This window comes from Brachyhypopomus gauderio, chromosome 9 (genome assembly GCF_052324685.1).
Source record: "Brachyhypopomus gauderio isolate BG-103 chromosome 9, BGAUD_0.2, whole genome shotgun sequence".
In the NCBI taxonomy this organism is placed as follows: Eukaryota; Metazoa; Chordata; class Actinopteri; order Gymnotiformes; family Hypopomidae; genus Brachyhypopomus; species Brachyhypopomus gauderio.
In genome coordinates, this window is record NC_135219.1 from 17,362,237 (window position 1) to 17,385,982 (window position 23,746).

Below are 23,746 nucleotides of genomic sequence, written 5' to 3' on the forward strand. Positions count from 1 at the left end.
AATGGATGAATCTGTGTTGAATCACAGGTGTGTTTAAATAGGAGGGGCCAAGCTCGCTGCAACGCATACATCGCAAAGGTTGCCCTTGGCAGAAAGAAGGGAACATGTTTGTGTGTATGTGCGGGTGTTTGCGGTACACGTCTGGTCACCCCAGAGTTAAGTTAATCTAGGACATCTATCTTAGGCAGAGATACTTTCTGAGTTCATCAAATATGCTCAGGCTTAAGGAAATAACAGTACATGTCACTGAGCCCCAAAAAAGTGACCTGAATTTTTTTCTAAAACTAATAAAAAAAAACCCAAAAGTGAGATCTCTACTCACTTTCTTCAAAACAAGAATGCTTTTACTACCTCTAATACACCAGATCCTAACAATTATTGAACCTAACGTGTACCTAAAGTGTAAGAAAACCACCTCTTAAATGTGACATACATACGTGGTGACACATTTGGAACAGAACTGTGTAGGAGCTGTGGGCATTGTGGGTGGGGCCTGTTGCTAATGTGGGAGGAGCCTGTGAGCTCTATGGGAGGGACTTGTAAGCGGTGCAGTAGGAGAGGGGCGACTCTGGGCAGTGTGGGAAGGGCTGCAGGCAGTGTGGGAGGGGACAATAATCAGAGTGGGAGGGGACTATAATCAGTGTGGGAGGGGACTATAATCAGAGTGGGAGGGGACTATAATCAGTGTGGGAGGGGCTTTGGGCAGAGCTGTGGCTCCCTGCAGCTGGAGCTGCTGAATGTTTCATGAGTTTCTGTTTACTGCCCTGAACTTCCAGCCCCAGCTCTATTAACAGAGATGACACACACACTGTACACGGCTCTATTACACACACACACACTCACACACACACACACACACACATTGTACACAGCTCTATTGCACGCACACACACTCACACACACACACACACACATTGTACACAGCTCTATTGCACGCACACACACACACACACACACACACACACACACACACACACACACACACACACACACACACACACACACAGACACAAACCAGGACAGAGCAGAATACAGACCCAGATCTTCATCTGTTGTAACACATTACTAGTCAGTATACATTTTCTGATGCTTATAACAGCTTATAAGACTGATATAAATTACTTTTATAGTGGATCAAATATACATATACATATTATATACATATATATCTATATATATATATATATATATATATATATATATATATATATATATATATATATATATATATATATATATAATATAACATAATATTGGCTTTTTTTATATTAATTATGTAATTAGCAATAAAGCACAGGCTTCAACTCCTCTACCTTCCTTAGTTACATACAGCCCCTCTCTCAAGATTACTTCTGAAGAAAGCCTTACACACACACACACACACACACACACACACACATACACACACACACACACACACACACACACACACACACACACACACACACACACACACACACACACACACACACCTGTCAGTCCCATGTGTGCGGATGCTAGCGTAAACCGTTACACAAACAAAGCTTTTAATTAGGACTAGGGGACATCCCATCATGGGTGAAAAAGTGTCGCAAGCATTCATTAAATTTTACGACCCCCATCTAAATCAGCGCAGAGCTCCATCCCACACCTGCCACAGCGGTCTGATTATCAGACCTCCGCAAGGTCAAGGGTAGCATGTTTACCCAGCAGGAGGGAAAGAGTGAGAGATAAATCCATAACCTCTGCTGGTCTGCTGCCCTTTTACGAGCTCTTAAAAGTGAAACTGACACTCGTGGAGCCATGTTGGCTCATGGTGGTAGCAGGCAGCTTTCCAAACGCAGGAGCAGAACGCAGAACGGGTGGAGCTAAAAAAGATAGTCATTTATGTCTTCTAGGGTGGGGGGGGGTGTTGTTGGGTTGTTGGGGGGTTAAATGCTGATTTCTGTTTATGGCAGATATTTTACTCATTTCCTGGTACATTTAGTCCTCAGTCTAGCATGAAGTTTCAGAAGCATCAGAACATCCCCAACAAATCGTAGAATCCTTTCAAATGAGTATTTGAAAATTTATGACTAGAAAATCAGTTTATCTTAATATTTAGGGCTTTTGGATGCCAACAACACAAATGGATGTTAGTGGAATGACATCGCGAATGCTTGAGCAAGTTTAATAAACTGAAAAACAAAGGGAGGCAGAGAACCAAACAATGAAAGTTTGCTAGCAAACACAATTCAGTGTAGAAGGTTTGATAGTTAGCTAGTTAGATAGAACCCACTGTTAGACAGAACCCACCCAAAGTGGTTATACAAAGGGCTGTTCCACTATAATACCATATAATGTAATAAGAAATAAGTCTTTCCATGTGGTCATCTTATATCAATTATTTATTGAAGAAAAATGTGCAATATTGCAATATATATCATTATCTGGTTGTGAAATTACCTATATCGGGATATGATATCTTGATCTAAACTAAGCATTTCGATAATTTCTTTTCAATATTTTACTTTTGCCTTTAAACTTGTGCTCAACTGATTTGCCAAATTAGTTGCACCTTTCAAATTAATGCAGCTTAAGGCAATTTTACATCTCTGAAACATTAGGTGGACAGATACACGTGTGGACACTTCCACGTTCCAAACAGCTATAATTACCATAAATCTTGTTTCCTTAGTTTTAATTACCTCTGTCTCACATAAGCAAACCACAATCATTGTGTGTGTGTGTTCGCACAAGGTTGAGCTCCCTGTCTCTCTGTCTTTCTCCCCTGTAATGAGCTGCACTGACAGGTGACCTTTCTCCATGCGGGGGCTGGAGAAGCACTGTGAAGGAGGCGCGGGAGATGCCGGCTCCCTCTAAGTATAGCCCTGAGTCAACGTGACCTGGTTATCAATTATTTATAAATAAATTCATCCATTAATCAATAAATAAATATAGAATCAGTGAAAACGACTCTTATATGATTTATAAAGCTGAGCAAAGAGTCAGGAGGAGGCAACTGGAAGACATGAGAGGAGAAAAGAAGGGAAGAACTGAGACCCTAAATCTATTGAAACAACAAATGGACCTTGTGCAGACTGTAGTGTTTTTTTTTTTTTGGGGGGGGGGGGGGGGGTTGGGTCCCTCGTTTTGCAGTTGCCAGTGCAATAAGATCAGGATGTAATGTAATAAACAGCGTTGACCCAGCCCGGACCAGCAACCCACTACAGCTACATTTACTGCCTCTGTTTAGAAATATTGCCATAGCACTGATGCCAGAAGTGGAGCACTTACTAGAGCTGGCTACAGGCCAAGTAATGAGAAAGTGAGGGAGCGGCGCGGAGAAGGGGATGACATGGAACGAGGGAGAGGGAAAAAGAAAGAGAGAGAGCAAAATATATTAAAAAAAAAACAGCAGCAAAGTGTTGGCGTCTCCTACTGGCATCAAAAATGTAAAAAGCGCAAAGCAAAAGAAAACTGGACGAGGGACAGAGAACCAAGGAGGAACCGAGGAGCAACACGTTAGATCATCTCTCTCTGGAGAACATCTGCCACCTTGTGTGGAGTGTGGCTAATGGCTGTGTGTTTCTCACGCAATTTAATGATCTGCCTTGTCGCCTCTTAATCCTCTTAAATGGCCTCACTTTCACGTACACTTCCTCCACTCTCTACTGAGCATGTGGACTGCACTAATTGTGCCTTCTGTGGCTGCTGGCATCTTAAACAAAGATCTTGAAGAGCACGCCGGACTGAATGCCACCTTTAGAATGTGAAAAAACTTTTCAGGCTTTCTATCCATTTGATTAAACAATGGCAATAATAATACAGCTTGAATACAGGTTATTTTTTACTTTCTAAAGCAATTTAATACTGTCACATGCGAGGTAAGTCTGAATGCAGAGACAAGTGCATATATAAACCCTGTTTAACTGAATGAATAACGTAGCCAACACGCATACGTCTGACACTGCACATGTATAGGACTCACAGAGACAAGCAGGGGCCAAGACTATCACTATTACACACATATATACTAAACACATAAGCCCGGTGTGCAACACATTAAACTGACGAGATGGGTGAACACATACACAAGACATCCACACCCACAGGAAGTACATATATGGATGCAGACTATGTATACGTATGCCCAAAGGGAGGAGTTTGGGGCTGTATAATGATAAAAATAAGAGGACAAACTTTCCACTACATCTAAAATAATCAGACTAGCGAACTGAATCTAAGACCTCTAATGTGCTTTGGATTTTTAGAGGGTTATCAGTGTTATGTCTGTGTTGACTTGAGTGATGTGTTGCTGTTTTCACGCCTGGCCCCTCCACCACCTGTCAATCATGTCTTTGTTTTCATGTTTCCATGTGCTCCTTTATTTTGATTGGTTGTCATGCCCCTAGTTTAAGTTCTCCACACGTTGTTGGTTTCACAAGTTTATTTCCCTCTTGGTTCTTGTTTTCTGGTGTATTTAAACCCTGTGTTTTGTATTGCTGCTTGTTGGTCACTGTAAGTCCTCACATCTCTCTGTCTCCATGTTTGCTAGTGTCCTTTGTGTTTACTCTTTGTTTATTTCACTGGTCCTCTTCGTATGTTTCTCCAGAGTTTCCCTCTTCTTGTAATATGTCTTTTGTTCTCCGTTGATTTCTGCTATACGTCGTCTTTGCTTATACATTTGGTTCCTGCTGCTCAATTTGTAGCATTCTTTAATAAAAATGCTCTACTTTGCATTTGTGCTCATTAACCTCCTCAGCAATGTTACAGCTACAATGTCTTAGTGACCATTACTAACATGGTTTAGCTTTAGTTCACTCATGAGTTGTTTTCGTGTGTGTGTATTGTAGTTACATTAGCCTACAGTTATAATAATATAATAATACGTCTCTAATAATTAGTTCGATTTATTGCCTTTCACATGCCTAGGTAGCTTTACCATTTCAAACAAACAAACAAACAAACCAAAAACAAAACCTAATCAGCCCAGCGCTTCTAATGGAGCAGCATGTGCGGAGTCAACCAAGCACTACGCCTCATTAACAACCATCCTGATAGTCAAACATGGTGGCGGCAGCATTGTGTGGTAAAGACAGGAGCACTAGCGGCATCATGTGGCAACAGGGACTGGGAGACTTTTCAAAGATTGAAGACAGATTGAGAAAATACAGGGCAATCATGAGTGATCAAGCACGAATCTTATTCTCTAGCAAGGAATAAGGTTCCTATTTCAGCAAGCAGTGCCTCGCCAGAATCTGGACCTGAACCCAGTAGACTACCTCTGGAAAGACGTGGAAATACCTGGGTACTGATGATCCCCATCCAAGCTGGTTGGGCTTGAATGATTCTGCCAAGAAAAATGTGAGAAATACCCAAAAGAAAGATGAGCCTAGCTAGTAGAATTATTACCAAGACTTTAGGTTGTCAAAGGTGATTTCAAGATTTCAAGTGATGGAACTGAAAACTGTAAATTTTTTAAACAAACACAAATCTTCAGCTGTGTTCTTTAGCAGTAATATTTTAAATGGACTACATTTAAAATTAGTTTAAACTATTTTAAGGTGAGCCTGAGACATACCAAAATATGAAAAATGTAAAGGTTCTAAAGCTTGTAGATATGTACAGCTCCTTTGCTTAACAATTACTTTCAAGGTCATTTAGTCAATTTTCCAATGCCTGCGTGGAATCACAGCTATTAACTTGATAGTTAAGCATAAAGCACTTGATAAAAGCAGCTGAGTTTGCTTCAGTTAGCAAGTGTCATGTATACAAGATTGCAAGTGTCATGTGAGGGATCTAAATTATTTTCCAATGCTTTCAGGATACCCAGGGGCATTGCTATATCGATCATTATAAAATGGAAAATGCACAGCATCACCTGCAATCTGACAAACTCTTGGTGTCCATCAAAAAATTTGATCGGAAAAGAAGATACTTCATCAACAAAGGCACCTGCACATCACAATATCAGTGATACTGTACATGCAAAACCATCTGGAACCTCATGTGAAGTTTTGTCAATAATGATGGGAGGCTGGCTGGAGCCAATCGCAGGGAGATGAATACGATCGAGAACAGCATTCTGGAGAAGACCATGATTCAGCTGAAAATGAAACGTAGAGTCTGGACAATGACTCTAACATCAAGGCCAAAGCAACATTGGAGAGGGTTAATGGATACAATTCAGGATGTTCTGGAGTGGTCTTGTCAAAGACTTGATCTAAATCCAGTCAGATGTCTATGGAATGGTGTGAAGGTTGCTGTCCTCAGTGGAAACTATTTAACCTTTCCTGCTTCCTGAACCAGTTCTGCACAGAACCAATGTGGAGAGGTACCCCAAAAGACCATTACCTGTAGCTGCTCCCAAACCTGCCTGTACCTGCTATGATTCTGAGGGTTGTATACTTGTGAAATTAGGTCATTTCAATTCACCCAATTGGTTTCCCATTATAATTTAAAGTAATGTATTTATGTTTAGTACATTTAAAATATGTGAATGACACTCTTGTCCTGAATAATGTAAAACAAAGAGCTCTGTAGTCTAGATGGTAATCCTTATGCCAATACAACACGCCAGAATGTTGAGCTAGAACACTGTCAGAGAAACTACACAGAAGGAAAAACACACACCAGTAATAGAGGAAGAAATAAAGGATATAATATTAATGAGTGAGTGCTGGATTAGTGATTAATCAAGTGCCTTGATTCAGCTTGAAGTGGCTGGGATCTTTCGAGTGCCTCTTCAAGAGGTGGGTCTTCAGTCTACACTTGTACACAGCTCTGCTGTAGTGACAGGCATGGAGGTTCATTCCACCACCTGGGCGCTAGGGCAGAAAACAGCACTGAGGAGTATCTTCCCTGTCTCTTAAGGAGCAGTGGTTCAAGTTGAGCTTGAGGCACAAAGGGTGAGAGATGAGAATATGTGTTTTCAGGTATCCACAAAGCTGACAGAAGTATATTCATTTCCTATCAAATGTATTTCATACACAGGATTAGGTGAAGACACTGAATATTTCCTCAGAGGCCATGCACAGCCAGTAACCATTAAAAAATGAGCACAACTTGAGCTGAAGCAAAGGAGAGCTCATGGTATTTGTAGACCGGGGTTAGTCAACCTGATCCTTGGGGACCACGTTTTTGCTCTATCCCACCCCAGCAAGTACACCAACACCAGGTAGTTGGTTGTTAATGGCTTAGTTTAGGCAGCGGAAATGGGAGGTTGGGAGGTTATAAGGAGCAACGATGTGGTCTGTCCGAGTCCATCTAGTGGGTCTTGAGGGCTGGGACAAGACTCAACGTGCATCCTCTTGCTTTGTGCTACACAGTCCATGCTTGCTTTCCAGTGCCAACACACTAATACTGTGCTAATGGAATGGAAATCTATACCTTTCTGCATTAATAATATATAATACAGTAGTCAAAGCTTTTGATAGGAGCATTCTTCAAACGTCCTCTGTTTTCTACTGTTAAAGAAAGAGAAGGAATGGAGGAGACGTAGAGGTCAATCTGCACTGAGGTGATTTAAGACTGGCAGAAGCATGTACATCGCTCCTCTGGGTCTGTCAGTAAAAAACACAGAAATGGCAGTAAACTGATGGCTCTCTGCACCTTATAGCTGTGACTCCACTGACCTGTAGCTGCAATGTGATGAAAGAGATTAAGAAAAATGGGGAAGTCTGATGGGTGCAAGGCGTCTGGCCCAAAAATGCTGCCTTAATCACTTTCACCCATGAATACCCCCTGCCTCTATGAACACCACCTTTCCCCCCGGTGACACCACAGCAAAAATTATGTATTTTAACCCCACCACCTTCAGTGTGGTGAAAACGGCATTTCGAGTCTTAGAACTAGGGAGCACAGCAGAGCAGGCTGGTTATGGAACAAGAAGTGGGTATCAGTGCTGAAATGTGTATCTCTCCCACCCTGGTTTAGTCCAAAGATGATGTTGTCTGAAGTCTAGGGAATCCATTCAGCTGTACACATGCTCAAACACAATTAGAGAAATAACAAAAAGTTGAATCACTGCAAGAAGCACCTTCAGCTTGCACCGGGGGCTTATCGCCACAGGATATGACGGCATGTCTCATAACGTATGCTCGTCCCAACTCAATCCATCAGCATGCGTGTGGAAGTGTAAACCCCACTGATGGATCCTCTGAAGAAAGCACGCAAAGCTCCAACGTCAGGCATCAATAACCGTATCGTGTGCAGCTGTGGGCTGTCTGTGTCTGATGGACAGCCGCACTTTAACTGTGAATAGGGTTCCTCCTCTTCAACATCTCCCCCTCCCCCCCAGAACCGTATGACGGCAGGCGAAGGGCGTCTACGTGATCGATGAGGTCTGTTTATTTCAGGCCCAATAAAAGCACTGGGCATGTTTGACAGGACCACACACACAAGCAACTGCATGCACACACACACTGCTGACACTTCATGGTCACACAGTGGCTGAGGAAGAGTTACACTCACTGGGAGGAACAAGACAGCAGGGATCTTCCGGAGCTCCGGCGTCAGTGGAAAGAGAGAGAAAGAGAGTGTGTGTGTGTGTGTGTGTGTGTGTGTGTGTGTGTGTGTGTGTACATGCAGTGGGAAGCAAAGTCCCAATGCAAGATGAGCAAAAGCGTCCTCGCCCCCAGTCCTCCCGAGTCTCCAACACTGCCACGTCTTCATTATATTATAACAAACGTGGCAATTACTGAACGAGAGGACACTTTGTTTTTGAACCCTTAATGACGGTCCTTTTACCAGCTAATAATGCTGTTATTCTTTCATTTCCGACTTAATAAAGGGAGGAGAAAAAATCCATCTTGTCTGGCTGTCAGGCACCAAATATGAGTTGTGCGGAAGGGACTCTTGGCAGCATGCTAATGCCTCAGCATGCACGGACGCGTGTACAATCACAGCCTACGGGCGTAGAGCGCCGCCCTGCTGGTTTGGGAGGCTGCAGTGGCATTTTTCCTTGTTTGCCTGTGTAAACTTGGTACTCTGTGGAAAGCATGGGCATGGGTATGGGCATGGGTATGGGCATGGGCATGGATAGGGTTGGCGTGGGGCATTCTGGAGAAATCAGAGGCAAGGTTTGGAGGAGTAGAACACTGTAGATGAGGGCGCAACTGTGTGTGTATGTGTGTGTTTGTGTGTGTGTGTGTGTGTGTGTGTGCTGATGGAACTGGCAGGAACAAACCTCTGCCTGTTCCCGCAGATGATGTTTGTTTCAGGTTCACCTCCTCGCTCTCTAGCTGCGCGGTTATAGGTGTATGCAAATGAGGACGATCGGTGTGCGTTCCAAATGAAACATCCAAACTAGGGAGGTGCAGTCTGGAAACGTCACATTGTGAATAAGACTGGCCCGCACTGGCTGGCAATGCACTCACTTTTGTTGAAACATGAATCTTTTGATGATCCCATGTAATCAAAACAGATTGGTCAGGATGATCTGAGAGGGCTCACTGACATATGACATATGTCTTTTTGCAATGTTAGTATTGCAAAGGCCGATAATTCAAGAACAGTTATCAAATGATACTTAAGTCATAACAATCCCAGACGATGTCCTTACCCGTTGTCCTTCTGCCGTTATTCTCTCCCTCCCGTCCTACGTGCCTTTCCCAGGAATTCCTCAAATTCCTCCACACACAGATAGCGCCTCTCGTGTGCCTCCTCTGAACTGCGTTCGCCTCTAGTTGGGCGCCTGGGTATGACGGCCGGTTTCTAGGTGACCCACATTACATATAGTTAACCAGCCATCCAACCAGACATCCAGCGCAGCCATGTTACCAACCAGTCCCACTGGGACTCCAGTCTGCCTGTTAATAGACTGAACTCATTCCTCAGACTAGCCACGCGAGTCCTCCTTAACAGAGCTATTAGGATTATTAAGCCACTGCACAAACCAAGTGACACCTTTTACTCTTAAGTTAGAAATGGCCCAGACCATTCCATTACACTGCAGTGATGTCCATTTTATAAGAGCCCTTTAGGGACTGAGAGAGGGGACCGTAAATGTTGGTGTACGTGTGTGATATGTGGTGTAGTGACATGTTTAATTCATGTCTGCAGCGGAGACGTCGCAGAGACAGGCTGTGAGTAAACACTGCGTCTCCCGCTGCTTCTCCGACCCCGGCACGCGTGCTCGTAAGCGCCGCACGAAGCCCGCCTCAAATTCACGAGATTCCTGCGAAGGAGACGGCGAAAGTTCGCAGGTGCAGAACCCCCCTGTGCTCGCGCCTTCGAGATCGCAAGCGAGTCTATGATCAAAGACTGTCTTGGTCTCACTGTTCACACACCCTATCCAAAAACAACAACAACAACCACCACCAAAAATAAATGAATAAAAACAGACCACATCTGCGTACTTTCACTCCGAGCTATATACAATCATTTAACCTCTGGCAGGTGCTTAGAATCGCGCAGCCGTCTCTGCGCCCCTCCCCCGCACTCACACAGCCATCAGGCCCCGATCTCACCCCCCCCCCAATCCCCCAGCACCGGTGAAGGTGACGCGGTATCCAAGGTTACGGCACACGCGCGGCGCATGCTGATTCCGCTCTTATCTACGCAGTCGGTGTCGCGCGCTAGCGGCTCCGCGGAGAGGGAGGGTTGAAGATACCGGGAGAGGGAGCGGAGGGGTGAAGCAGACGGACTCTAACGGACGGATACCGCAGGCTGGAGTGGTTTGTGGGGGAAAAGCCCAGTGCCCCAAGCACTACCAGCACTCCACGAGTTCCTCTATCCCGAACCCGAGGAGGATTCACCTCTCCCCTCCTGTCCTCTGCCACTCCTGGACCCATCACTGCGGATAGCTAACGCTAACATGTTTGTCTTGAGTTTGTGGTGTAAAAATTACATCAGACGGGCAGCAAGGAGTGACGGCCATTTTACCCCTCTAACCTGACCAACAGGAACACATGACCACCCACCGGAGGGATCTAGTTCTCTTGCACAATAACAAAAACATAAAAATAATGAGCAAATAATACTGGCTCGAAGCACAGAGCCGATTACAAAGACGCGTAGACTGCATAATTAACTTGTAATTAAGTGTGCAATCAAAACTCTAAGGTGCCTTTAATTAAATAAATACCATCAGCCAAGTTAAAGGATGCAAGGCTAGCATTGCACCACATGCACACACACTTAGGAGTCAAGTTGTCCATTCACAAGCGTACCAAAGCTGCACCAGCCCCAGCACCCCCCCACCAAGTCCACAGTTCTATGAGGAGCTGAATGCTCTGGGTGGGTTTCACTCCCACATCTCCTTCTGTTCCTGATGTAGGCATGATGGGAGATGCCCCCCCCCCCCAAAATATTCTCTTTTTTACTTTCTTGTCCACGGCCCACAAGCCGGCCGACGTCTGAGTCACCCAGCAACGGAAATGATGGAGCTAACAGAGCAGAGAGAAAGACAGAGGCAAAAACTGTGGACCCGCAAATAAATGGAGAAAGAGGGGCATGTGGGCTGGGGGGGGCAGAAACTTTACAAAGGCCTTTTATTTTGTAGCACAACATCAATTCTTAATACCTCTGCATTTCGGTGTATTTTATCAACCCATTAAACCAGCTTGGTTTTTTATTTATTTATTAAAGTTCAGTCATGCTTTGTTCTTTCTCCTGTAAATGATAACATTTAATTTCCACTCAGGTACCCTGCATTTAACTCGTAAAAAATACTTTAGGCTTACAATTAACAGTATTAATTAATACAGAGAATCTACAGCATGAAAATGCAATATTTCACCAGCAACCTGCTTCATTAGCTACATATTTTACTGATTTTAATGCACTTAATGGTCTAACATTTCACATCTGAGGGCTTCCTTCATCGTCTTGAACAAATCTGCATTCCTGAGAGGATTTTTTATCTATTGTTTTAACTGCAGTGTGCAAGTGGGCCTGTTTTATCAAACTAAGTGATTGTTCAAGAGGCATCATGAAGTGCACCTTGTTTGCACAGCTGATAAACGATCTTTGCACCGTCTGATATATATATCATTTATATATGCAGATTTGTCATGCACATCCATGATGCGACTCTCCTGTTTGAGTGATATCTGGAGACTGCAGAGGACATTTCAGCATGCGAGTACAGTAAACTCATTGTCATGTTCAAGAAACCAGTGTGGGAGGGTTTGAGCTTTGTGACATGGTGTGTTAGTCTGCTGGAATCCTGATCCATGCTTTCATGTTGTTTACGCCAAGTTCTGACCCTGCCATCTGAATGTCGCAGCAATCGAGACTTATCAGACCAGAAAACATTTTTCTAGTCTTCTATTGTCCAATTTTGGTGAGCCTGTGCAAATTGTAGCCTCAGTTTCCTGTTCTTAGCTGACAGGAGTGGCACCCGGTGTGGTCTTCTGCTGCTGTAGACCAGCTACTTCGTCATGTTCAGACTCTCAGACTTCAGACTGATAATCCTCAATTCAGGATTGTGATTTCTAATGGCAAGGCATTTTAATACCAACAGACACTGCATTAATGACATATTTGTTTGCATTGCTAGTTGTTGCTATGGCAGCAAGGAAGTTATGAAGCTCAAAGACAAAGAACTGATCTGTATTCTCTGAACTTGATGGACTCCATGGAATGAGTGTTGAGTTAAACATCTATTTTCTCATATACATCAGTTCCACCTACTAAAACTTCAGCTTGCACAGCTGATGTAGGATAAGAAAATCAGAAATATCTACATTGAGTACACTACAATTTATATATATATATATATATTTCCCCAGTGTGTGTGTGTGTGTGTGTGTGTGTGTGTGTGTGTGTAAATGTACAAGCCCTTTCTTTGCTTGCATGGCTGATGAAGAACCTATATCTGAAATGTCCAGTGTCTCTGGAACCCTTGTGCTTCAGATTTTAGTAGCTATTTTACTACCTTACTCAACATCTTTTTATTATAGTACATTGCAGTTGCTCCCTGCAGTGGATGTGTGTATACATGCATTGCATATATATATATGTGTGTATGTGTGTACCTATTTTACTACCTCAACATCTTTTTATTATAGTACATTGCAGTTGCTCCCTGCAGTGGATGTGTGTATACATGCATTGCATATATATATATGTGTGTGTGTGTGTGTATATGCGCATGTGTGTGTGTGTGTATGTGTGTGTGTGTGCGCGCATGTGTGTATATGTGTGTACCTATTTTACTACCTCAACATTTTTTATTATAGTACATTGCAGTTGCTCCCTGCAGTGGATGTGTATATACATGCATTGCATATATATATGTATGTATGTGTGTGTGTGTGTATTACATCATGAGCAGTTTCTTTACTCTGAATGGGAATCCCCGTCTGCAGTCAGAATGGCAGTGCTAGACTGTTTTGACTGTTTTTACTACATCTGTCCATTAGCAGGTTTTTAAGAGGCTTGCAGTCTGATGATGTTTGATGAGTTTGATGATGGCATCAAAAATAATTCCTACACACTCTGACAGGCTCCTTCATTTCCAGCTGATTTCACACTCAAAGACACTCCAAACAAACTTAGGTGCAATCCAGTCCATCAATAATTGCGCCATCTCGACCAAAGGAAAATTGGCACCTGTCCCCGAAATCTATTTTTGGCCTTTTTATTCCACACAACTCCTCCCTTTTTCCCAACCATCGTGAACAACGCCAACAATTGTTGCCTAGCAACTCCATATTTGTTCAGAAAAAAAAATCCACTCCATTATTTATTTTTTCTGATGCACATAACAACTAAACCCTGGCAGAATTCAAGCCAGCCCTGATTGAGAGGACGAATTAAAAAACTGAGGGTGTAAACCATTGTGACTGAAATGGGAGAAAGTGGACTTGGGTATCCATCAAGGGGATTCTTGCTCCCTCAACTGGGCCGGAGAGATTCAGGCTCTGGCTACATGAATCCAGAATTTAGAATTTTTTTTTGTTTGTTTTTTTCATTTTTCTCCACACAAATAAATAGTTTTTTAGGACACAAAAGTATAACCTTTCCAGAAGACTCAGCAGGGTGACACTCAGCTTTGTAGTGACTGCTACCCTTGCAATGTGCATTTTAAAGCAAGTTCAAACTATAATTTATATACGAAGTGCAGTGGGACTGAAATACATTAAACTCTATAAATGGATTGCTAATGAATTTTATTCATGTCACAGATAAATCAGACATCATAATTATTGAAAACATATGGTTCTTTTAACACAAAGGGGCCAAAAGTGGCTTCATTACATTTTATTTTCTAACCTTTCTCAAATGTAAACTGCTATCTTATGTCTTGAATTTGGGTAGGTATATGAAAACAATTGCAAAACTATGCAGTCACAAACAACAGTTAAATCACTTAACAAGTAATCAGCAAAACGGGTTCTATAGGATTTATGAAAATTTCTATATAGAACCAATACTGATAAAAATGTATCTTTATCAGAAAATAAGATGTTGTCCGCAGATATATTGTGGACCTCTAGTACAAAGCTTACTGCCAATGGTGTGTTTGGATTTGTACCCAGCCCGTCTGTGGGACTTCATCGTCAGTCAAAATAAATGTCTACTTTGTCTCAATATTTGGACCTCTGCGCAACACACATGCTCATAATATTCTTCTTGAGCCGTTTAATGTAACATCGTATAGGTACCATCGCCCCCTACTGGTCTGGCAAGCACGCGCATAATTTTTGCATTTTACTGTAGACAAAGACATTTCCAAAAATCCTGATGGTGTGGATGAATATGTTCTTGAAAGTTGAAGAACAGAAAAAAGATTCGTGTCACTGGGGCCTAATAATTCTTACTGAGTCGAGTTCCCCTAAACAGCCCTAACCAACCAGCAGGAATATTTTAGATCATTCCAACATGCTGCCCGTGTTTGATTTGAAGACGCACATGAATTGGATGCCGATCAAAACAACTGGTGACAAAAACAACAGCAGTAACAATAAAACACTTGGGGTAGAACCTTGGGGTAGAAACTCTAAAAGCTCCAAGATGGTTTTCTGTCTAGTATATTTATCATCTGAAAAAAGTTAAAACAAGAAGAACATATTGATTCCTTTCAGGATTCACCCTTCGTTAAAGCTGTTCATAGTGAACAGGATTTCCAATAAAACTGTTAAGCCTTTCTCCCTTATATCGCATGGGAGGAGGAGAGGATGATGGTGAAGGTGACAACAGCAATGATGAGATTCATCCGGTAGACCTGACCCGAGGTTTCTATTCCCACATTCAGACAGACATTTTCGACATTTCGCTGCCCAACCTCTCAGCACCTGCCCGGCTGCTGAAGGTGCCACGAGTCTTGTTCTTTTGGGCTGAGGGCTGGGCCAACCAGCCTGCACTTATGCAAATGTTTATCTGAATCTACACTCCACCTAATTTGACAAGGGCGCCTCCGTCTCCAAAGATACGCGATGCAAAATGGTGATTACCCTGAACTGGGCCTTGAAATAATGAACTCGTTAGAATGCTCAGCGCCTGACTCATTCTCCTGGCTGGTCTGAGGTGCTTCGCTCCGTGTGTGTTCCCAGACGCCGAATCGAATTGTGCTTCCAACAGCTTTTGATTGATTTCGGATCAGAGGGGCCAATCACGTTTGCATGGTGCTCTGTGGCTTTTGGTAACTAAGCAAACCCCACCACGTGGTTGGACTACGAGCCCACACACTCGCATAAATCTGAACCACGCACGTGTTTTTCCCCTCACTGCCTCACGCACAATATGCAGATGAACATGGCGGTGAATCAGAGGCCTCTCTTGTGTCTGTCTCAGCTCATTACCACTGGTGTATGCTAAAGACTGAGAAATGGGAGGGGTAAAGAAAGTCATGTGGCCAAATCTAATATGCTCCAGTTATCCTCTGAGGACGTGTTCCTACGTGGGCACATAACGAATTCAACATACATAACTACAACATATATACAATAATATTATGGTTGTGCATCTTCAGTAGGATATGAATGCTTTAACGTCTGCGATTTTGTGATGACACAGCTCTGAAGGACATTACCCTCTACAGTGCTCAGCACAAAAGCAGAGTCACCACAGCCTGAGGTCTGTAAGAGTTTGAAGAGCAGTTCACACTTGTTAGCTCGCAGACAGACACACACAAATATTTGCGCCCGGCCCGTGCTGTTTGAGAGGTAAACACGTAAATGACAGCAGGGAAGAAGAGGAAGAGTGAGGAAGCAGTGTGGGACACCGGCGTCAGCCCTGCACGCAGCCCTGACATGCGGCGCCTCTGAGACACGAGGCCTGCAGTTTCCGGGGAGACTGTCATTGTGTGACAATGTACGCGGGTTTACAACACACAAGCGAATAAACATCCAAGCCCATGAAATTTGCATTGTTGTCAAGGGAACCCTTCTCGAGATGGAAATTGTACAAGCTACAACAAGGCCATGCAAGACACTTTCATTAGGAAACTGAATATAAATCCAAAAAAAAAAAAAAAAAGACAGTCAGCGGCAATGATATCACATTGGTGGTTGACGGACACGGGAGAATGATGCAAACGTGCGTGACACGTACGCTTTGACTGCACTTACTAACACCTATAGTAACACGCAGACGCACTTTCAGGTCAAGTTACATTTGTGAATGTGTAACGTCAGATGTTTCGAGCCCCTGACAGCAACACCACACAGTACCAGATTTCCCGGCTCGCTGCTCTTCCACTGCAGCTGCTCTCCACTTCTCAAGTGTTTCATCCACTCATACGGATGCAAAGCTAATCAGCTCATATTGGAGTGAAATTGCACGCTTGATTTTTGTGTCCAGTTTTCTGCCCGTATACATGTTTAAACAGCTACTACACCGTTTCAAACTGCTGCTCAGGCGATGTTGTAGAAGAGCCGATCGGACATAGAGGAGAAGGCAGGTGGACCTAACCTGCTGTGTACATGACACCTAACAAGAGTCCAGAAACTAGCTAGCATCATTTTTACTGAGGCTCAGCCATGTTGGTTTTTTCAATTTTTAGGTTTCTTACCTGCTGCCTGACTGATGTAAATGTTCCTCAGTGATCAGATCATCCTGTGATAAAATCTTGTGTCTGAGGCAAAAGTAGTGGGATACCAAACATTCATCCCAAGACTGTGGTCTAAAGCATTAGTTCAAGTTTCTGATGTCCTCCATGTTTCATGATCTCACTTCATGTATAAGTCTGATGCCAGTCACCATTTCTTGTGTCTGCTCTGACTACAGGAAGGCTCCAGAATGTTTCCTTGTCTTCTGAGGTTTCACAGAAAGAAAGTCTCTTTCCAAAGTTCTAAACTGTTTCTTGGAATTTCACAACATCAAAAGCGAAACTGTTGTGCTTTGAAAAGCCCACATCCGTTCTGGTCCCTAGCCTTTGTTGTGTTTGTCTAAGTTGTAGCGTCGTCAAAATTTGCTACCTTGTCAGAAGCAAAATCTGACAGCCCCAGACTCTGACACAGACCCAAACAAAAGTAGTGCTTTACCCCCACACACACACATGCACACACACACAGCTACCAACAACTGCACCTCCCTGTCATATGATGTAACCAACAAACTTTTCTTTCAGATCACTTATGCCTTTCTGCTGTTCTCTGCAGTTTCTCAGGGAACAATATGTGAGAAAACGTAAGAACAGCCTGTGTGTGAAGTGTCTCCCAAAGTTTGGGGCAAATCTCTCCTCTTCTCCTTCATCATGGAGCCAGGGTTCGCCCTCAGCTCCACTCTGCTGTGCTGGAAATTCTCCTGTAAAAACACACCGCGAGAGAACAGCACGGCCCTGCAAAACGGCTGTTTCCCATGATGCTCTACAGCGTATGGTAAAGAGCCACCTCTGAGATACAAACATGCAATACCTAAAAACACAAAACACAACTGTATGTGATAGCAGGTTTATATACTATGCATATGTGATTCGTCAAGGCGCCCGTGTCACCTCGTGACATTGCCAGCCCAGTCAGGGACAGGCGGTCCTTCCTTTTCTTTTCAGTGTGACTGACGGCGGCGAGCCCATTTTAAAGTCACACTGGTGACATCTCGTCATAAGCGTGGATACTCTTGCCTGGTAGCCCTGCAGGGTGCACCGCAGAACTGTGGACCCGCTGACGGGTCCAGGTCCACCTGCTTGAGAAGAATAGGAATGTTTTTGCATGTTGAGGCTCTCTGCGTTTGCTGAGGTGGAGGGATGGATGGTGGTGGAGAAGCAGAGAGATGGAGGCCATGCCACTCTCACACATGGGCACTCCAGAAAACAGATACTGAACGATGAGGCGTCTCCTCCACAAACATTTGTCTGTAGAGCTCAACCTCCTCTCCATTGCACCTCTCTGTTCCCACATAGGATTAAAGGAAATGATGTAATTGTTTACAACGATCATGTGACTGAGATGGCAGAAAAATTGTGGCCACTGGACCTATGGTTTGGTCTACTGGACCTCTCCAGAACCATTATATAGACTAAATATAATGTTTCAAATGTTGTTCATGTTGAATTTTGAGAATATTGTGAGTTCAACTAGCATGTTAGAAATGTGTTCCCCTTCACATGAGTGTTTATCTTTTGGGTAACTTGCCCTTGTTGCCTGTTTAAAGTTCTCTACTACTTGGTTTATGCTAATCTTCACTGTAAGGGCGCCTTTCAATAAAAAGCAAGCCTCAAGCAGAAAAGCTGTCATCATCTTCCACACCAACGCTGTAATATTTACCATGCGGTATTGAGATATTATTTTGGAAATCATTTGGGAATTTTACCTGGGTAGACTGTGGCATGAGCTTACATTGAAGTATCGGCATAGAAGATGACGAGAATACCATTTTGCCTCCGAAAAACTGCTCTTTGTAAGCTGAAATTTTCAAAAGACTCGATGCCAAGAAGCAGGAAAGAAAAAACCTAACCAGGGAATGGATGAAGGGTTGTTATCAACAGAACATGCCACAGTGACGTGGATTACAAAATGCCATTCCAACACAGGCTAAGATGAAACCTAACTGAACCAAACACACACAAGAAAATGATTTCAACAAACATGGAAACAATAACTCAACTAATCAGAGCTGCGGGGAGGTGCTCGGCATCTTGGGAGTCCCAGCTCTCTCACTGACCCCCCCCCCCCCCCAAGGTCTGCTGACGGCCTCCACAGCATGTTCTTGTGTGAAAACCAAGTTTTAGCACAGAGACCCAACTCCCCAATTCTTGCGTTTGACCAAGACTTACTTCAACTACTTGGTCCTGAAGGTAAACCTTCGTGAGCGTGTTGGAGCTTCTCAGTGACCAAAGAGTAATGACAGGGTGTCTAAAAGCATCCACGGTAACTGGACCCTTCCCTCAAGATGTGTGTTAGCTGTGTTAATGTTATACACTCAAAAAACGTCCTTCGAATGTAACCATAAAAAAAGTCCAATTATACTCTCAAACCACACAGGGCTGGTGATGCAAACGATATGGATCATTATTATGCTGGATCTCACCAAGCCTGCGAGTGCAGTAGTGGCTTCTTAAGGAACATGCGTTCATCAGGATGGAGGACAGGCTTCTTTACAGCAGCACCACTTACTGATGTTAAAATAAGAACCCTGTTGCCTTTCTTTTGACTGATTTATCAAAGGCCTGTAGTTTATCATGTCGGTGCTATGCAGAAACGGATTGTGATCAAAACCGCTCATGTACTATTCTAGAATTATCCTACCGACAGAATGAGTTTATTTTTCTTATTCGAGGCCTTTTTTGTTTTCAAGGTTCTAACGCCAGTCAGAAACCACTGATCTTGATGCGTGCCTATAATCCATGTGCATGTATTGCCGTTATTATTGTTGCATTGTTATTATTGTTGAGAGATAAGAGATTCATTTTTAGCATTCTGTGATTCAGACTACATTAGAGAACAAGGCAATATTCCAGTCACACTGCTGAAGTGGTCGCTTGGTCCGGGCCTGAGGGGAATGAATAAAGGTCTAAAAGGTGTTATTTTCTTAGGCCCTGTAGGAAGTGGTAATGAAATATCTCAACACTGCAGTGAGAGTCTGAGCATCTAGATCACAGAAAAGCTGTATTTTAAAAACACACAATGAAGAAGATAAAGTCAGAATAAATAAAAACCCCAAACCTGAAACTCAAAAGATGTGCCTGTGACATTTTTGGTGCTACTACGTGCACATTTCAACCATTCACTTCTTCCTTCTCCAAAATCCCTTCAGTTCAGTTTGCAAAAAATTCAGTTATGGACCATCACCATAAACCTACACAATGGCATTTGTTTTGACATATACGTCTTCTCATTCCAAGGCCTACAGACCCTATGTTCCTTCGTCACACCTATTAAAGCACAGTGAAGGTGAAGACAGGGAAATGTGGGAATATGCTAATAACTGTGGGGCTCCTAAGGACATCACAGATGAAGCCATGGCTTCTATCAGAGACCTATAAACAATCTGCTGATAATCCAATACAAATTCCTTTCGTCTCTCATCATCCTACACATAAAACAGTAGCTAATGGTAAACACTTCAGAAATCCGCATTTTTAAAGAGCATTCACTCATTTCCTACAGACAAGACACAAATCATCAAAAACATGGTTGTCAAGAGTGAGATAAACGATCGTTCGTATAACTGTGGTAGTGTAGCCTCCAACCACTCTACTTGGGCTACATGAAAGTGTTCTACCACAGCCGCTAAAATAACTAGCACAAAAGGATCAATTATTATCAGCCATTCTCCTCACGCCCCAGGAGGTACCTATTGTATCTCTTGCAGAAGATGTAATTGGCTAGACGCTGGAAAGACCAAGCGTCTAACTGATAGTTTTGTGGAACATCAGAATGAGGGAGTTGTCGTTTGCAGTGGCAAGACTAATGGACGTTGCTAATCTTTTTTCCTTTGCTAGTTGTTGTAATGACAGCAGTGAAACTAGGAAAAAGTAAAAGAACTGATTACACTCGTGCAACCCTGTGGAATTAGGATTTATACAGCTACTAAAAATGTAGACTTCTGGTTTTGCAAGCTCTTTACCGGCAGCGCTGCTGAAGGAGCTCAGTCTGAAACATCCTGTTACTACGCTGCCATTCTGGATGTTTTTACTACCTCTGTCTGAAAAGGATTCTAGGGGGCAACTGCAGTGTCCTGTGGTTAAAGATGTGTAGGTAGTAAAAGAGGGATTGTTGTAGAGAAAGGGAAGTCCAAAAATTAATACACCACCACAGTTAGAGAGAGAGAGAGAGAGAGAGAGAGAGAGAAATAGAGTAGTTAAAGATGTATAAGTAGTAAAAGAGGGAGTGTAGAAGAGAAAGGGAAGTCAAAATGATGAGGAGAGAGAGAGAGAGAGACTGACCTCCTGGAAACAGCGCTGAACAGGGAAAAAAAATGCTAAACCTAAAAGATGAGAAGACCCTGTGAACAGAAAGGGAGGAACTCACCAACTTAGGACAGCAGGAAGAGGAGGATGGATGGGGCAAAAAGAGCCACACAGGACATGAGGGGCAGAAGAGGGGTAGGAGCCAGCAGGAGGAGGACGGGGGGAGGAGAGCGCTGACTGAGCAGCGTCAACGCCAGGGACGGAAAAGGGGCAGAGGCGGAGCGGCTGATGTGGTGTAAGGAGGAAGAGAGCACCATCAGCAGCGAGAGGGTGGAGAGAGCCAAAAGAGGGAGAGAGAGAGGGAGTGTGTGTGAGAGATTAAAAAATGTATACAACACCACAGATAGAGAGAGAGAGAGAGAGAGAGAGAGAGAGAGATTAGAGTAGACAGAGAGGAATGGTAAGAAAGTCATAGGAGCATCACAGGAAAACTAAACAACGTGAAAAGCAACATGGTGGCATGGATGGAGCTCATAAAACATGAATTCCTGACATCCAGGTAAAGAGTGACAAACAAAGTGAGAATGGAAGAGAGAGAGATAGAGAGAAGGAGAAAGAGAGAGAGAGGGAGAGAGAGAGGAGATGGATAGATTTTGGCAATGGTTCTGTTCCTCTGTGTGACTTCTTATGTGTATCTGTGAGCAATGTGTATTTAGCTGCGTGTGTGTGCACGCGCGTGTGTGTGTGTGTGTGTGTGTGTGTGTGTGTGTGTGTGTGTGTGTACATGTCCGCGAGGGGTGTGTAGCTAGCTGAGTGGCCATCTGGAGCTGCAGACACAGTCTACACTAAACAGCTCCTCACCTCCATCTCTAATTACCTACAAGCACAACAGTCTTACTCGCTAAATGTGTGTATTCAAAGAAAAAGACTGAATGAACGAATTCTGCGTGTGTGTGTGTGTGTGTGTGTGTGTGTGTGTAAGAGATATTTTATTATTGTTAAATTTTTTTGCCTTGACTTTTCAGTCCATTACTTTTCTCATCCTGACTTCTTTCATGATAATTACAGTTCTCTTCATATAAATTATTTAAATATAATAGAGTTCTTAATCCCCCTAATACTGCAAAGGTTTAGCAGTGTTGTTTTACTGTAGTACTGCTTTGGCAGTGTAATAAATGAACATAGCCAGTAAAGCTTACTGAACTGAATTGGGTACGCTTGAGAGAGAACCCGGGAGAGTGAGACACCCTGGGTCCGTGACCTTGTGTGGGAATGTGCGGGTATGCATGAGAGTGAGAGAGAGAGAGAGAGAATGCTTGCATGCGTGCGAATGTTCACGTGCACAGGCAGAGAGGTAAACAGTGTGCATGTGTGGACGTATCATGAAGCGCACCAGAGATGCACCACCAGCAGAACGCGCCATGGTCAAAGGTTGCATTCTGCATTTCGCCAGATGGTCCTTTCTGACTTTGGGATCTGGGCCAATGGGTGGCGCTCCTGAGTCAGGACCGTGCACTTCTGCACCAGAGCACCGCGTCCGGTCTGTGCCCGCCACGCGCTGAGATGAGGAACCGCCCCCTTAGCCACAGCAGCTGCCAAAGTCACGCATCAGCACTCTGCTCTCGCCCGTTGCGGGCCAGGGGCGGGGCCAGGGGCGGGGCCAGAAAGACGACCCCTGACAGCTGCAGTCCAGTCTCCACCCCCTGCCTACTTGCTGCTGGGATGAGAGTGATGCACCATTCTGTATCTGCACTGCTGATACTGTATGTGACAGAGATGGCTTGTCCTTTCATGGCTGCCACCTTAACTCAGCACTCTGAATGAGGCACTACTAAGAAGGTGGAGGTTGGGGTGGTGTAGCTGGTTCTGCCTGAAACTCTTACATTAATCTAATTCATATTTATATTTACGACCAATAGATCCAGCACCTGGAGCAAAGGATCTGTCCAAACCTTCACCTAAATGGCACTTGTATGCACACACACACATGCACACACACATGCCTAAACAAACTCCTGCCTACACACACACACACACACACACACACACACACACACACACACACACACACACATTCTATGTTCTTCTCTCTGTAGTCAAATATTCCCTACTGACTAAATAACATGTCGATTATATGCAAGAAAACAGCTTAGGGCTAGTAGTCACGGCAACAAGAAACCGAAGCCTTTGAGACAGAGGTAAAAAACAGCTAAAGTGCAAAGGGAGCAGCTAATAGAGCAAACTAAATGATGCCATTCGCCTGCGGAGGATAAGCCATCACCTCCACCAACAGCAGCAGCTAGGGGGAGGCGGCCTGGGGACACCAGGGTGAGAACATCTGAGACCACAGTGTCCACTGATGCGGTCTGCTCCTCCACCCCACGCGTGCACATCGGCGGAGTGTGCAGGTTCTCTGAAAGGTGAAGCAACAAACTTCAGCTGAACACACCCGCAGCCAAACACGCTGGACTGCTGGACATTTACCACCCCACACCCAGAACCACAAACATCACTGAGCAGACCTGCTGTGATGGAGTGACATAAACC

The 23,746-nt window shown here is 43.8% G+C and overlaps 1 protein-coding gene across 1 annotated transcript in view; it reads right to left on the bottom strand.

The window, feature by feature from the left end:
* fut8b (fucosyltransferase 8b (alpha (1,6) fucosyltransferase)) overlaps window positions 1-23,746 on the bottom strand; it is an 84,022-nt gene that overhangs the window by 41,378 nt on the left and 18,898 nt on the right.